Source organism: Xenopus laevis, chromosome 9_10L (genome assembly GCF_017654675.1).
Source record: "Xenopus laevis strain J_2021 chromosome 9_10L, Xenopus_laevis_v10.1, whole genome shotgun sequence".
In the NCBI taxonomy this organism is placed as follows: Eukaryota; Metazoa; Chordata; class Amphibia; order Anura; family Pipidae; genus Xenopus; species Xenopus laevis.
Window position 1 is genome coordinate 25,296,736 of NC_054387.1, and position 15,453 is coordinate 25,312,188.

Below are 15,453 nucleotides of genomic sequence, written 5' to 3' on the forward strand. Positions count from 1 at the left end.
TAGCAAGTAAAGTAAGGTACTGTATAAGTCAATTCAGTCCAAGGCTGTGGAGCAAAGCACTGGTAACAGCAGGCAGACACAGAGCTCCTCCCAGTCCAGTCAGCAGAATCCTTCTGAAGAGGTAGCTGTTACAGTATCTTGATACCTGCCTATTGTTCAACTGACCGGCTGACCAGACAAGGCTAAGTTTACATTACAGCAGCTGGTAGGAGAGAGGGGTGATATCACTCCAACTTGCAATGCAGCGGTAAAGTGTGCCTGAAGTTTATCAGAGCACAAGTCACACCTGGGAAATGTCAAAATGTCTAGCTCCACAGCAACTGCTTGAGACTGTAGAAATGGGGTCCAACCCTCCAGAGCTAAGGCGATCGCCCTGAGCTCCAGAACGTTGATGGGTAAGGAGTTTTCTCCTGGTCTCCAAGTGCCCTGTAAAGTGTGGTTGTGATAAATCGCTCCCCAGCCTTTGAGACTGGCATCTGTAGTTACGATTTCCCACTGGGAGGGGGCCCAACGTCTGCCCTTGTGGAGGTTGGCTAGGTCCATCCACCATTCCAAACTCTTAAGTGTTATGCTGGATATGGTGATGAGTTGGTTTAAATCCTTGTGGTTCTTGTTCCACTGACTTAGAAAATTGTTTTGAAGTGGTCGAAGGCAGAATCTGGAGAATGGAATTGCTTCTAGCGCACATACCATGAAGCCCAGAAGACGTAGGCAGTCCTCTGCTGAGGTTGTCTGTGATGTTTTGAAAATTTTGGTTGCGTGAACCAGTCTGTCCACCTTGTCTTGTGGTAGGAATACTCTCTGTAACTGGGAGTTGAACTCCAGACCCATAAATCGGATGGTCTGAGTTGGTTGAAGCGTGCTTTTGCGATAGTTTATCAGCCATCCGTTTTGTGATAACACTTGGAGACAGGAGTGAGTGTCTGCGGCTGCCTGAGCCGCCGAAGGAGCTGAAATGAGTAGATCGTCTAAATAAGGTAGGATCTTGATCCCCAATGTCCTGAGGTAGGCTACCACTGGTTTTAGAACTTTGGTAAAAACCCGTGGTGCAGTACAAAGGGCAAAGCAGTAAACTGGTAATGGAGGTCGCCTATAGCAAAGCGCAGGTAACGGCGGGATGCAGGACAAATAGGTATGTGAAGATATGCATCCTGAAGGTCTATGGATGTCATGAAGTAGTCTGGTTCCATAGTCGCAATTACTGATCAAATGGACTCCATTCTGAATTTCTGATTGGAGACCAAGGTGTTGAGAGCTTTGAGGTTCAGCCCTGGCCTGAATGAGCCGTCTTTCTTTCTGACTAGAAAAAGGTTTGAATAAAAACCTCGAAACCTTTGAGGTTGTGGCACTGATTGTATTACTTCTGCATGCAGTAATGACTGGACTGCCCGTTGGAGCAATTGTGTCCAGTTGGCGGTAGTTGATGAAGTACAAAACGTGGTGACTGGAAGATGGGGTGTGAAAGGGATTCGATATCCTTGTTGAATTATGGTTAGCACCCATGTGTCTGTGACGTGTGTTTGCCAAGCGCCTAAGTACTTCTGTAGTCTGCTGCCCACCTGATTGTGCCCTTGGAGGGCTGAGTCAGGCAGATGTGGATCTATTGGGGATAGGTTTCTTGACGTTGGTTTGTGACTGTTGGTGCCAAGGCGGTCTGGTGCGCTTATTGGTCTGGTCTGAGAGAGCTGGCCTGAATGCTGCCCGAAAGGGCCAGGATTGGGAGGACCAGTTTTTTCTATTTGGAAATCTAGTAGAATGGTCAAATCGTGGTTTCTTTCCCGTGGGGAGGAAGGTGCTTTTTCCTCCAGTAACATCTGATATTATCTGTTTAAGATCTGGACCGAAAAGGGATTTGCCTGTGAAGAGAAGTGACAACAGTCTCATCTTTGAAGCAGTGTCCTGACCAGTGCTTGAGCCATAAGGCACGTCTTGTTACAACCGTATTTGCTGTTGCTTTTGCTGCTAACCTGGTAACTTCCATGGCCGCTTCGGCAAGGAAGGAGAATGTGGTAACGAGCTTGTCAACTTCTGACTGTAACTCAAGTGCTGATGATTGTGGATGTGTGGCAAGTTCCTGTGCCCAATGTTGTGCTGTACGGGCTAAACCCGCTGAAGCTATAGCTGGCCTCAGAATTGATGCTGCTTGGACATAGGATCTCTTAAAATTAGATTCCATGCTGCGATCTAACGGGTCCTTAAATGACGATTCTTCAGCAGGTAAGGCTGTGTGTCTGGACAGGCATGCTACTGCCGAATCAACTCTTGGGGCTTTTTCCCACTTCTTGTGGTGTTCCTCCGGAATTGGGTATGTTTTGAAAAAACATTGAGTGAGAGCAATCCGTCTCTCTGGTTGATTCCATTCAGTTTCAATTGCTTGTGTAACTGAATTGAACACTGGGAAAGTTAATTTCGATTTTTTTCTGGACGCCTAATAACTTGTCAGCTTTAGATAGCGCCACTGTTTCATCTTTAATCTCCAGTGTTTGCATAATTTCCCTAAGCAACTTTTTAGTAACTTTTGAATTTGTAGTTTGTATGCATTCATCTTCTGAAGTTGACTCAGTAGTATCATCAGCCATGTCTTTCTCTAAGCAGGGAATGTCTTCCTGATCTGAGTCTGAAGCTAACCCCTCTTCTGAGTCCAAAGCGGAGTCTAATGTGAGTGTGGCTTTACGCTTTTTGTTTTGTTTACCTGATTACCTGCATTGTCAGAAGAGGTTGTTGGAAAAGGTTGAACAGATTTCATGATCCATTGTAGTGGGACCTGATTCGAGGAGCTTGGTTGATTCCAGAGTGGGATTGGAGAAGCATCCCCTGTGACCTGCAGTGGGGTAGCTGGTCGTGATGGAGACAAAATGGGCCCAGGAGATGACCTTCTATTATCTGTATTGACTGGGTCAGGAGGTGGTTGAGACAGGGTATATTGTGGTGATAATATAGGTGGTCCCTGGGCCTCTGCATTTTTGCTGGCTTTACAGTCAGAGCAATAATTTCTCTCTGATCTCCTTAATGAATGCCTAGAGGTTTTGCATTTTGGCAGTTTTTCAGGTTTTTTTAATGGACTGTATATCTGCCCTTAACTTGGTTAGAGAGTCTGGTTTTTCCATGTTTGCTGAGTGTGCAAAATCAAAAATGAGTTGTACACTCACCCTTGGAAATACGTCTCTATAAGTCTGCAGGGCTAAGAACGCTATAAGCTTTCCCTCCTGATGGTTTCCATGAACAGAATAGATATTTTCCTGCTGTTGCTTTCTTTCCGTTCTGAGATATAACTTGCACCCACACTGGAGCTGGCGCATGAGCCGCAGTGATGAGGAGCGGCCGCGCCTGATGATGTCAATGCGCCTATGCCTTGGCGTGAAGAACAGCCGCAGTGCGCAGAGAGTCTCATGTGCGGCTGGTAATGATGACGTCAGTGCGCAAACGGCTGAAGAATCTCGCCGCGTCTATGCAGCGTGGTCTGTTGCTAGACAACTGGCCTTCACAGAGGTCCCACTATGTTCCGAAAATTAGGGGAAGAGTGCACAGAAAGATTAGTGACCACTAGGAAAGGTACTAAATCCATCAGAATTGCTGTGGGTATTACTTCCACGTGTTTAAAGAGTGCTGACCATGCGACTCTGTTTGGATACTTACCCTGTGCAGATAGGCACTTGCTGCACTGGTCACCCTCTTGGATCTGTGATCTCAAGGGCTATATAACAACCTAGAAATCATAGCGGGTAGCTCTGCATACCCTATAGGTTGTGTGCCTGTGACAGCTCTGCATGTCACCTATGACCAGTGTGAGTCGCCAGTGTCTGCATTGCAGAAGGCTCAGATTGCAAACGTTGCATCAAAGCGGACAGCTCAGCATGCCCCATAATTGATGTATAATCCTAACAGTAGTTGTAAAAAGGAGAAAGTCGAATAAAAATAAAATAAATTGGAAGTAGAAGAAAATATCTGTCCATAACCTCCTGAGGCAGGACAAAGAGCTGAGGAGAGAAGGTGGAGCGAGTCCTTATAACAGGAGGAGGGGCCAGAAATCAACAGTTTCTGTCCTGCCACCAGAGGTGAAGGATAACATAACCCACTAAGTCTGCACTGACAGGAGGGCCAACTAGAGAAATAAGCATTTAAGGTACTTGTAAGCCATGACACTGTGTATGCCATTGTGTGCAGGTGTTTCATGGGATATCAGTGTTCCATTGGTAATATCATAATGTTTTCTTCCTACAGTGAACATTCTGACTGCTGCATCTAGAACAAAGAAGTCCTCCTACAGTTACCTTACCATCTCAGATATCCTGACACAGATCTTCATCATCTTTGTGGGCTTTATCCTGCAGACAGCTATACTCCACTGGGCTGCCCAGTACTTTAACTCACATGGTCAGCGTCCTTGAGTTCGACACAACGAAATGCGATGATACAATTTTACACAATGGGAGCGCATCCCTTATTGTATGTTTATCTGTAGACTTTGCCTGTTCGGGACCAGCAGATTAAGGAAGCAGCACTCCACATGGAACATTTGTATTTGACTTTCGCAGTATTTGGACTTTATTTTTGTGCATTATTAGTTTCTACACATAACTGCCTTAAACCAGTTAGAGCCCCTTTTCTCTTATATGCAGTGCCTTACTGGTTTTCCTTTTAAAATTCTGCTATTCTGCTAGGGAGTATTAAAGGAACAGTAACGTCAAAAAATAAAATTGTTTTAAAGTAATGAAAATATAATGCAGTGTTGCCCTGCACTGGTAAAACTGGTGTGTTTGCTTAAGAAACACTACTATTGTTTATATAAATAAGCTGCTGTGTAGCAATGGGGGCAGCCATTCAAAGGAGAAAAGGCTCAGGTTATTCGCTATTTGCAGCAGATAGCAAATAAGCTCTGTCTGTCTAATGGTGTTATCTGTTATCCATTAGTTAACCTGTGCCATATAGCCATTTTTCAATTTCCGCCATTGCTACACAGCAGCTTGTTTATATGAACTAAAGTAGTGTTTCTGAAGCAAAAAGATCAGTTTTACCAGTGCAGGGCAACATTACATGATATTTTCATTACTTTAAAGTACTTTCATTTTTTGGTGTTACTGTTCCTTTAAGAACACTGAATAATAATATGTATCTTGCTGCTGCTGTCATTTAAGTTAAAAAAAAAAAAAAAATCTGGGTTGTATTATACTCTCTGTAGTGCATTTAAAATGGTGGAGGTGTCCCCATTTGTTAGGGTATGTGGAGAATTATAAAGATATATGGAGGGAAATGGCAGACAAAAAATATTATGGCTGCTGAGAGAGAAAATTATTATTTGCAATATTGTCATTTCTGTATGTAACAGTGTTTTCAGGGACCAAGTCCAACTTTCACATTTTGTTGAAGGCCCTTTTTTTATTGCTTGCGGGAATTGCTATACTGATGAAACAATGAATAAGAATGCAGAGTTCTTGTTTATTGATATGAATCTGCCCTTATGATATGTTTTATCAGTTACATAATTTACAAAAGAAGTACTAAAACTGAGGAGGGGAAAAATAGTTTGGCTGCAACCACATTTAAACACTGTAACCACATTGTTATATGTATATTAATGTGAGAGAAATCATTGCTACTGTATGTTTAGTCTATGGGGCCTGCTTCTGAATGATGCCTGCTCCAGAGTGATGCTCCTGCCCTACATGCTGGAAATGTATAGACTACTCCCATTTATAAGGCTTTTTAAAAATATGCACCATGAAACAAAGTTTTTCCTTTTTTAGGAAAGTAAACCATCTAACAAAGTGCTGTCCAACTGGTGGCCTGCCGCCCTTTATGTGCCCTCCCCCACATAGACGTTTTAAAAAGTATCAGCAGTGAGATTAATTGGCTCCTGCATTGTTCACATCTCATATTCAGACTAAGTCCTGGTACTGTTTACACCTGTATGCCCCTATGAATTCCTCCTGGCTTTGAGACAAATTGTGGTTGCATATAAACAAGTTATACTGCCAAATTCAGCCTCCTGTAGGCAGCCAGTCCACATAGGGGCTTCTGACGTTTTTCATGCTTGTGTTGCTCCCCAACTCTTTTTACATGTGACTATCTAGAAATATCTCGCTTTTGGATCTTGTAATAACTAATAATATTGAACTCATCTCTAGCATTTGTGTGGGTGAGCATTTAGGGAATAGTGATCATAACATGGTCTCCTTTGAGATTCTGTTGAAGAGGCAATTCTATAAGGGAATAGCTAAAACTAAATTTCAGACGTGCAAACTTTGAGAGTATAAGGGCATCTCTGCAACATATTAAGTGGGAAATGCTTTTCACAGGGTTAAATACAGAACAAAATGGGAAGTCTTTAAAATGCTGCTTAATAAATAAACATGTCAGTATATTCCCCTTGTAAGCAAGGAACCTGGTTGCAAACCAAAACCTTTTATGTTCAATAAACCTTTTTTGTTCAATAGTGTTGATGTTGAGGTGGGTAAGAAAAGACGTGCTTTTAAGGCTTTTAAGTGCTTTTTCAGCTGAATCATTTATAAGATACAAGGAGGCCAATAAATCATGCAAAAAAGCTATCAGGCAAGCTAAAAACGATATGGAAAAGGATATTGCGGCAAGCAGTAAAAATAATCCAAAATTATTTATTAAATATGTAAATAGTAAAAACAAATTAAGCAGGAAGGGGTGGAACCTTTAATATCAGAGGGGGTCAGCTGGTTGATGAGAACAAAAAAAAAGCTCAGATTCTGAACTAATTTTTTTCATCTGTCTACACAAATGAGGAACCAGTGAGGGTTCTTAGTCCCAATTCTAGTAATAGAACTAATGATGCATGGTTCACACGAAGAAATTCAAGAGACTAGAACATGTGAAGATAAACAAAGGTCCGGGGCCAGATGGTATTCATCCATCGGTACTTAGCTAGCTTAGTTCTGTAATTGCCAAACCTCTTTACTTAATTTTTCAGGATTCATTGGGGTCTGGCATGGTTCTGAGAGACTGGCGAATTGCTAATGTGGTACCACTATTCAAAAAGGGATCCTGTTCTCAGCCCCAAAACTAGAGGCCAATTAGTCTGACGTCAGTAGTAAGAAAGTTTTTAAAGGGTTAATAAAGGATAAGATACTGGACTTCATAGCAAATCATAATACTATGAGTTTGTGCCAGCATGGTTTTATGCGTAATAGATCTTGCCAGACTAACCTATTTGCTTTTCATGAGAAGTTAAGCAGGGACCTCGATTCTGGGATGGCAGTGGATGTGCTTTACTTTGACTTTGCTAAAACATTTGATACAGTGCCACACATAAGGTTACATATTAAGGTTAAATTAAAGGAATGTTGGCCTGGAATATAATACTGTATTTGTGCATGGATAGAGAATTGGTTAAAAGATAAGACTACAAGAGTGGTGGCAATTGGAACATTTTCTAGTTGGATCAATGTTGTTAGTGGAGTACCGCAGGGTTCTGTGCGCATTAAAAGTACTGTTTCTATTTTTGAAGATGATACTAAATTGTGCAGAAATATAGGTTCTGGAGAGAGTGCACAGACGTGCAACTAAACTGGTTAGGGGGATGGAAGACTTAAATTATGAGGGTAAACTGTCAAGGTTGGGGTTGTTTTCTCTGGAAAAAGGCGCTTGCGAGGGAACATGATTACACTTTACAAGTACATTAGAGGAGATTATAGACAAATAGCAGGGGACCTTTTTACCCATAAAGAGGATAATCATACCAGAGGCCACCCCTTCAAACTAGAAGAAAATAACTTTAATTTAAAGAAATGTAGGTGGTTCTTCTAAGAGAGGACAATGAGGTTGTGGAATGCAACAACGGGTGATGTTGTGATGGCTGATTCTGTTAATGCCTTTAAGAGTGGCTTGGATGATTTCTTGGAAAGAAATAATATCAAAGGCTATTGTGATACTAAACTTTATTAGTATAGATATGGGTATATATATCATTTATGTGGGTGTGTGTATGGATGCTGGGTTTTCATTTGGAGGGGTTGAACTTGGACTTTTTTTCAACACAATTTAACTATGTAAATGTTGTAGGTATTACAGTATGTACTGTTTATCTTATAGTGCTTCAGATTTGTTTCTCTGTCTCCTGCACTGCTTTGGCTGCCCTGCTTTATACTGCCTGTGTGTGTGCCCAATACTCTGACTGCCCTGCTTTAGGTAAAAAAAGGTTGGGGACCCCTTCTGTAGGTATTAGAGAGTATGTAGTGTTCATCTTATAGTGCTCTAGATCTGTTTCTCTGTCTCCTGCCCTGCTCTGCTTTATACTGATGTGTGCCATACACTGCCTGCCCTGCTTTTTACTGCCTGTGTGTGCCATACTCTGCATGCTCTACTATGCCTGTGTTTGCCATAATAACTGCCCTAAGCTGCTTGTGGGAGGTGAACCTGGGGGGGATTGTTCTGGGGTATTGTTAGCATTTGGAGATGCTGTTGGGGTTGCTGTGCTATTCACAGAGGAGGAGGAGGCATTTGGATTTACAGGTATGTCTTATTATGACTTAATAAACTTGTTTCACATATGAGTGATATACCTGCAATGAGCACCAATGTGCTACCACCATAAATGTGGCCAGGGTTACGTCTTTGTAATTACACAGGTATGGTTAAAACCAGGGAGTAATCAACACTGGCTTCCATTATTGGCCCTCCCCCACGGCCCTCAGAACCACAGGAGTTGAACAGTATTGATCTAAAATATTAAAGTGATTATGCATTGCTTTTCTGTCAGCTTCTGAAATAATCAGGTATTGCTGCTACTGGCAGTACAGGGTTTAATTCTATATGCAAAAACAAAACACTGGTTCTCTTCTAACTGAGAATTTTTGGTCAGTGTTAGCTTTCTCACTTACAAATAAGTCTTTAGCACATCATCTAATCCACAATGTACCATTGACCATCTGCTATATTGTAAGCAGGGCCGCCATCAGGGGGGGACAGGGGGGACAAGCGTACCGGGCCCTTACGAGCGCCCGAGCCGTACGTCATTCCTCTTCAGTGCCGAATGCGGAAGTGCCGAGAAGCCGATGCACCGAAAAGACCCGAAGTCACGGAAAAAGCCGAAGTCACGAAGCGCCGAAAAGACCCGAAGTCACAAAAACAGCCGAAGCCGAAGTCCTGAAGCAGCGCAAAGACCCGAAGTCACGAAAACAGCCGAAATTGAAGTCCTGAAGCGGTGAAAAGACCCGAAGTCACGAAAGGAGGCGAAGTTGAAGTACTGAAGCCATGAGTTCAATTCTACTGAACACCAGTTTGTGTTTTTTTTTTTTTTAATCCCCTGGCCACCAATGTATTATTTTAATATTCTATAGGCCCCTGCCACCAATCTTTTTTTTAAAACTTTTGTTTTTGGGGCCCCAATTTTTTTTTTAACTCGTAAGGGGCCCCTTGCCACCATTGTTTTTTTTTGGGTTTTTTTTTTTAAAAAAAAAATTAATTTTCTTTTGGTGGCCCCAAATTTTTTTAACTTGTAAGGGGGCCCCTGCCACCAGTTTTTTTTTCACATTTTTTTTGGGGCCCCAATTTGTTTTTAACTTGTAAGGGGGCCCCTGCCACCATTTTTTTTCAAAAAAAATTTTTTTTTCCAAATTTTTTTTTTGGGGCCCCAATTTGTTTTTAACTTATAAGGGGGCCCCTGCCGCCAATGTTTTTTTTTTTTTTCAAAAAAAAATTAATTTTTTTTCAAATTTTTTTTTGGGGCCCCAATTTGTTTTTAACTTATAAGGGGGCCCCTGCCACCAATGTTTGTTTATTTTTTAGTTTTTTTTACATTTTTTTTGTTGGGGCCCCAAGTTTTTTTTTAACTTATAAGGGGGCCCCTGCCACCAATGTTTGTTTATTTTTTAGTTTTTTTTACATTTTTTTTTGTTGGGGCCCCAAGTTTTTTTAACTTATAAGGGGGCCCCTGCCACCAATGTTTTTAAAAAAAAAAAAAAAAATTTTTTTTTTTTGGGGCCCCAATTTTTTTATAAGGGGGCCCTGACCATCAATAGCTTTTTACAATTTGTGTGGGGGGGGGTTACTTTTTTAGCGCTGATGTCTGTGTGGTCTTTTAACTGCGATGTGGGCGGGATATGGGGCGGAGCTTGGTCGTCAGTGTGGGCGGGGCCCAGGGGGCCCCAAAAATTTTGTTGTACGGGGCCCCGTGATTTCTAATGGCGGCCCTGATTGTAAGCTCTCAAACTAAACTACACTAGAGTTGACCAGCTGTTACAAATAATATACTGTCATTATCTGCACATACAAAATGGAAAAAAAATCTCCAGTGCCCAAATTCAGCTTGTGTGAAAAAAATGAGGTGTTGGAACCACATATTTCCTGTTCCTTCACATGGCAGTGGACACAAATTGGATAATCCCAGCCACATGAAAGCACAGGAAGAGAATCAAAAGTGAATTCTTTTAATCTGAATTTATAGGAACCTCTTTTTACACCCATGCATAAGTCTTTCTACCTTAATGTAGAAGGGGATTCTTTACTTCAGCAACATCTCATGTTTAAATCTACCATGAAAAGAGCTCATCATGTGTTCCCTGTTCATGATTTTATTAAGGTTATTATAAAGGCATGGAAAATCTTAAACAGGTAATTAACCCCTGCAAGCTCAAACAAGTACTGTTCATGATTTATGTTGCAAGGCTGAGGTTAACCGTTTTCAAGCCCTCGTCAGCTTAGTCAAGAAGGTGCCATTAACCCTTGCTAGCTGTGCTATATCTGTTTGTTTCCCTACTAAGCACAAAACAAAAACTGGTACCGTGTTAGCCAGTAGCAAAAATAACAAACAAATACAAAAAGTATTGTAGAAGTGATACCTATATTGGCTAACAATAAAAAAATACATTGCAAGCTTTCGGAGCACCAAGGCCCCTTAGTCAGGCAAAATACAAATGAAAGCTAGAAAGGCACAGCATATATTCTGTTAGATCAGTAAAGGTATTCATGGGCAATAAATTAGGAGGTTACAGATAGATAGAGATCAAATGTAGAGATAGTACAATGAATTAGGGTGGGTTGTAAATAGTCCAGGAGTCTGGATTCAGTCAGGTCACAGTGTGACATGAAACCTGACCCTAAATTAAATTATGAATATCTGGACAGATATACAAAAGTTTCATTTAGGAGAGCAATTAATCTACTGTAAATTCTGGAGAAGACCGAAATAAACCTTCAACCCTCTGGTCATATATCACCAGCATGTATCGATGTGGGAGAAAACGTATCACTTGCAAATTTGTACATTGCTGTAAGGAAGTTATTTCCGCTACTAATGGTACCACCTTTCGGATCAAACAACACATCACCTGTTCCTCCCAAGCTGTTATATATCTACTTAGCTGTGGCTGTAGATTACAATACATAGGTCAGACCAAGAGGAAATTAAAAGATAGATTTAGGGAAAATAGGAGAAAAATTCTGAATTTGGACAGATCTTATGGACTCTCTAAACACTTTTATGACCTTCATAGAGGGGACCCTTCTAGTCTACAAGTTTCAGCATTGAGAAATAAACAGAGTATGGCTAAATTGAAACCATCCAATGAATTATATGAGAGAAAAATATTGGGTTTATAAATTACAAACCTTAAACCCTTTTGGTCTTAATGATTATCTGTTTAATGAGCTCATTCAACAATGTCTTAAATAGTTAGTGTGTATATATAAACCATAAATAAGCAGGGTTTTATTTTTTTTATTATATAAAAAAATATATTTCACTGCAGATTTTTGTGAAATTATGCTATAAATGTACAAAAAATGTACAAAAAATGTACATTGGGAGGAACAGGTGATGTGTTTGATCCGAAAGGTGGTACCATTAGTAGCGGAAATAACCTCCTTACAGCAATGTACAAATTTGCAAGTGATATGTTTTCTCCCACATCTATACATGCTGGTGATATATGACATAGAGGGTTGAAGGTTTATTTTGGTCTTCTCCAGAATTTAGATTAATTGCTCTCCTAAATGAAACTTTTGTATACCTGTCCAGAAAGCAATCAAATATAGGTTCCAATCTAAGAATATTCCAGTGTTTATTCAATGAAGCTTTAATTTCTTTATGGTGAGGGTTATAAGTAGTACAAAAATGGGATTAGATTCATCCCATCTTTGTATTTTCACTCCATTTTTCTGAGCTCCATCCTTTCATACCTATCGTTCGAGGAATTGTGTTACCCACCCACTCTATTGGTATATTCATGAATGCCTAAAAGTGATTTCCTATCCTTGAGAGATGCCCGGATGTTTGCTCTCATAATGACAGCTTTATCATATCCCTTTTCCAGGAATCGAGAAGTAAGAATATTTGAAATATAAGAAAGCCATTTGGGATGATTACTCCAGGTAGCTGTTAACTGAAACATCATTGAAATGTGTGTGTGTTATTGTTGAGGATCCTACACTTTTTAGGGTTAAATCTAAAAAGATTATTCCTCTAGGATTAATGACAGATGTAAAGTTGATCTGAATGTCATTATCATTTACATAGAGTAAAAACGTATCCAATTCCTCTCTCGGGCCTTTCCAAATAATAAGAATGTCATCAATGAAGCGCTTACAGAGTATCAAATTGGATGTCCATTTATGTGGGCACCAAATATACTAGAAAATCATGTAAACATAAAATAAACCCAATAGGCTGGTTTTGCTTCATATATGGTAAATTATATCTTGGATTGGATCAAGTACAAGGTACTGTTTTATTATTACAGTGAAAAAGGTAATCATTTCCGTAATTCTGAGCATTCTGGATAATAGATTTCCGGATAAAATATGCTAGGGATGGGACTCCCTGTGCTGCCTGAATGGGAAAATGATTCATCAGTAAGTAAACAAATATCCTTTTCCCAATCATCCATAGGCAACACAGATTTCGAAGGGTTACTGTATGTCCCAAAGCTAGAGGGTGGAAGAACGGAAGTAGAAGTATCAATAACGGAGAGTCTGAGAGAGCTGATATCGTAACATAGTTAAATTGGGTTGAAAAAACAAGACCAAAGTTCATTAAGTTCAACCCCTCCAAATGAAACCCAGCATCCATAAATATATCCATAAATTATATATACCCATATCTATACTAACTATAGATTTTAGTATCACAATAGCCTTGGATGTTATGCTTGTCCAAGAAATCTTTCAAGCATTAACGGAATCGGACATCAAAACAACATCCGCAGGGAATTCCACAAACTCACTGCACTTACTGTAAAGAACCACCTAAGCTGCTTCTTCTCCTATAGTCTGAAGGGATGGCCTCTGGTGCAGTGATCCTCTTTATAGGTAAAAGGACCCCTGCTATTTGTCCTCTAATGTACTTATAACGTGTAATCATGTCCCCTTGCAAGCGTCTTTTTTCCAGAGAAAACAACCCCAACCGTGTCTACCATCATAATTTAAGTCTTCCATTCCTCCAACCAGTTTGGTTGCACGTCCCTGCATTCTCTCCAGCTCATTTATATCCCTCTTAAAGACTGGAGCCCAAAACTGCACCACATACTCCAGGTGAGGCCTTAACAAGGACATATAAAGAGGCAAATTATGTTTTCATCCCTTGAGTTTATGCAAGACAGAACTTTAATTTGCTTTAGTGGCCACAGAATGACACTGCCCAGAATTAGACAACTTGTTATCTACAAAAACCCCTAGATCCTTCACAGTTAAGGAAACTCCCAACACACTGCCATTTAGTATATAACTTGCATTTATATTATTTTTGCCAATGTGCATAACCTTGCATTTATCAAAATTGAACCTCATTTTCCAGTTTGCTGCCCAGTTTTACAATTTAGTGAAATCCCTCTGCAAAGTCGCAACATCCTGCATAGAGCCTATAGTTCTGCACAATATTGTATCAGCAAAAATAGAAACAGTATTTTCAATGCCCACAGGCCATTAATAAGTTGAAAAGTAAAGGACCAAGTACAGAGCCCTGCTGTACTCCACTGACAACACTGGTCCCATCAGAAAATGTTCTGATATGGGGGAAAGGTGGCTGCTTGCCTTCCCCATGTAAGCAAGGTGGATGGTTGCCCATATCTATCTGCTGCGTGAGACTTTGCTAGCCTTGGTACCCTGCAGAGGGGTCTGAATAGAACAAAGAAAGCATCTATCTTGTATATGGCTTGAGTTCTGCAAATGTAATAATTGAGAGCTCTCACCAGCTCTAGAGTGAGCATGGTCCTTTCTTTGGAGTTGCTCTGATTCGGACATAGGGAATGCTGAACAGATACCACTATTGGTAGAAAGTCAGTGTAGTAAAGTCATAGACATCCAATCATGATTCCATTGAACTTCAGTGAGGTGTTGGCTAAAAACGGTGTAAGGATGTCAAAGCGGCATTGTATGTTGCTTACAAGCGTTGTCACATGCCCTCTCCTCTGTTCAGGGATGGTTTCTCCAGTTTGGCATAAATTACCTCTTTCACACCTCTTTAAAACCATCTGTCCTTTTTGTCCAAAATGAGCACAAAGAAGTGTCCCTTCTCTTTGAGCTGTAGATAGACTGCAAAATCTGGTCTTACAGAGCGGTTGTTTTGTCTTTCCAATGTATAGATCTGAGCACTAGTCACTACACTGGACAGCATAGACCACATAACTCTTTAGGGTGCACCAACTTCTGTCTCATGCTGTTGCTGGGTTTGAAAAACAAAGGAGGTTTCTTGAAAATTCTACTAAATTTCTCTGATGTTCCGGCCACATATGGGATGACTAGTGATATTGCTTCACCTGCTATGCTGTGGACATCCTTACCCCAGGCATGTACATTGAAAGATTAACACCTGCCTCAATGCGAATCCTGGTCCCATTGTGACTGGATCAAACATCTGTGAGTTTCAGCCAACACCATCCTGAAGTTCAAAGGAACCTTTGGGATTAGCTGTCTGTGACTTTTCTACCAAGGATTTAAATCCCGGGAGATTTTCTAGCACTGTAAACTGTAAAAGCCTACATACATTGGTGTTATTCTCCCTAGCCAGCACGGTAACCTAAGGAAAAAAATTAAGGAGAGATAAGAATTGACCCACCACTTCGGAAGCAGGATGATGAAAAACTGAAGTAGTATAGGCTAATGTTGTGAAGAGGAAGAACACTACCACAGCTTTTCTACATATCTAATTACTGGATAGGGCCCTGTGCAAACTAAAGATTCAGTTACATATAAACAGTGAATCTCAATGCTTTAAATAAGCTTAATGATAAGTTTAATGATACTTAAGGATACACTGACTCTATAATTTTTGGATTTATCTAAATACCAAAATGTATTAAATATTTAGCTTAAAGGAATTCTATCATGATTTTTATGGTGTCGTTTTTATTTCTAAATTACACTGTGTACACTGCAAATAATTCACTCTACCATATTAAGGGTAAGGCCAGACGAGGAGATTCGGCGAGATTTTGTCGCCTGGCGACTTATCGCCACGTCTTTTGCGCGACTATCTCCCCGAACTGCCTCAGC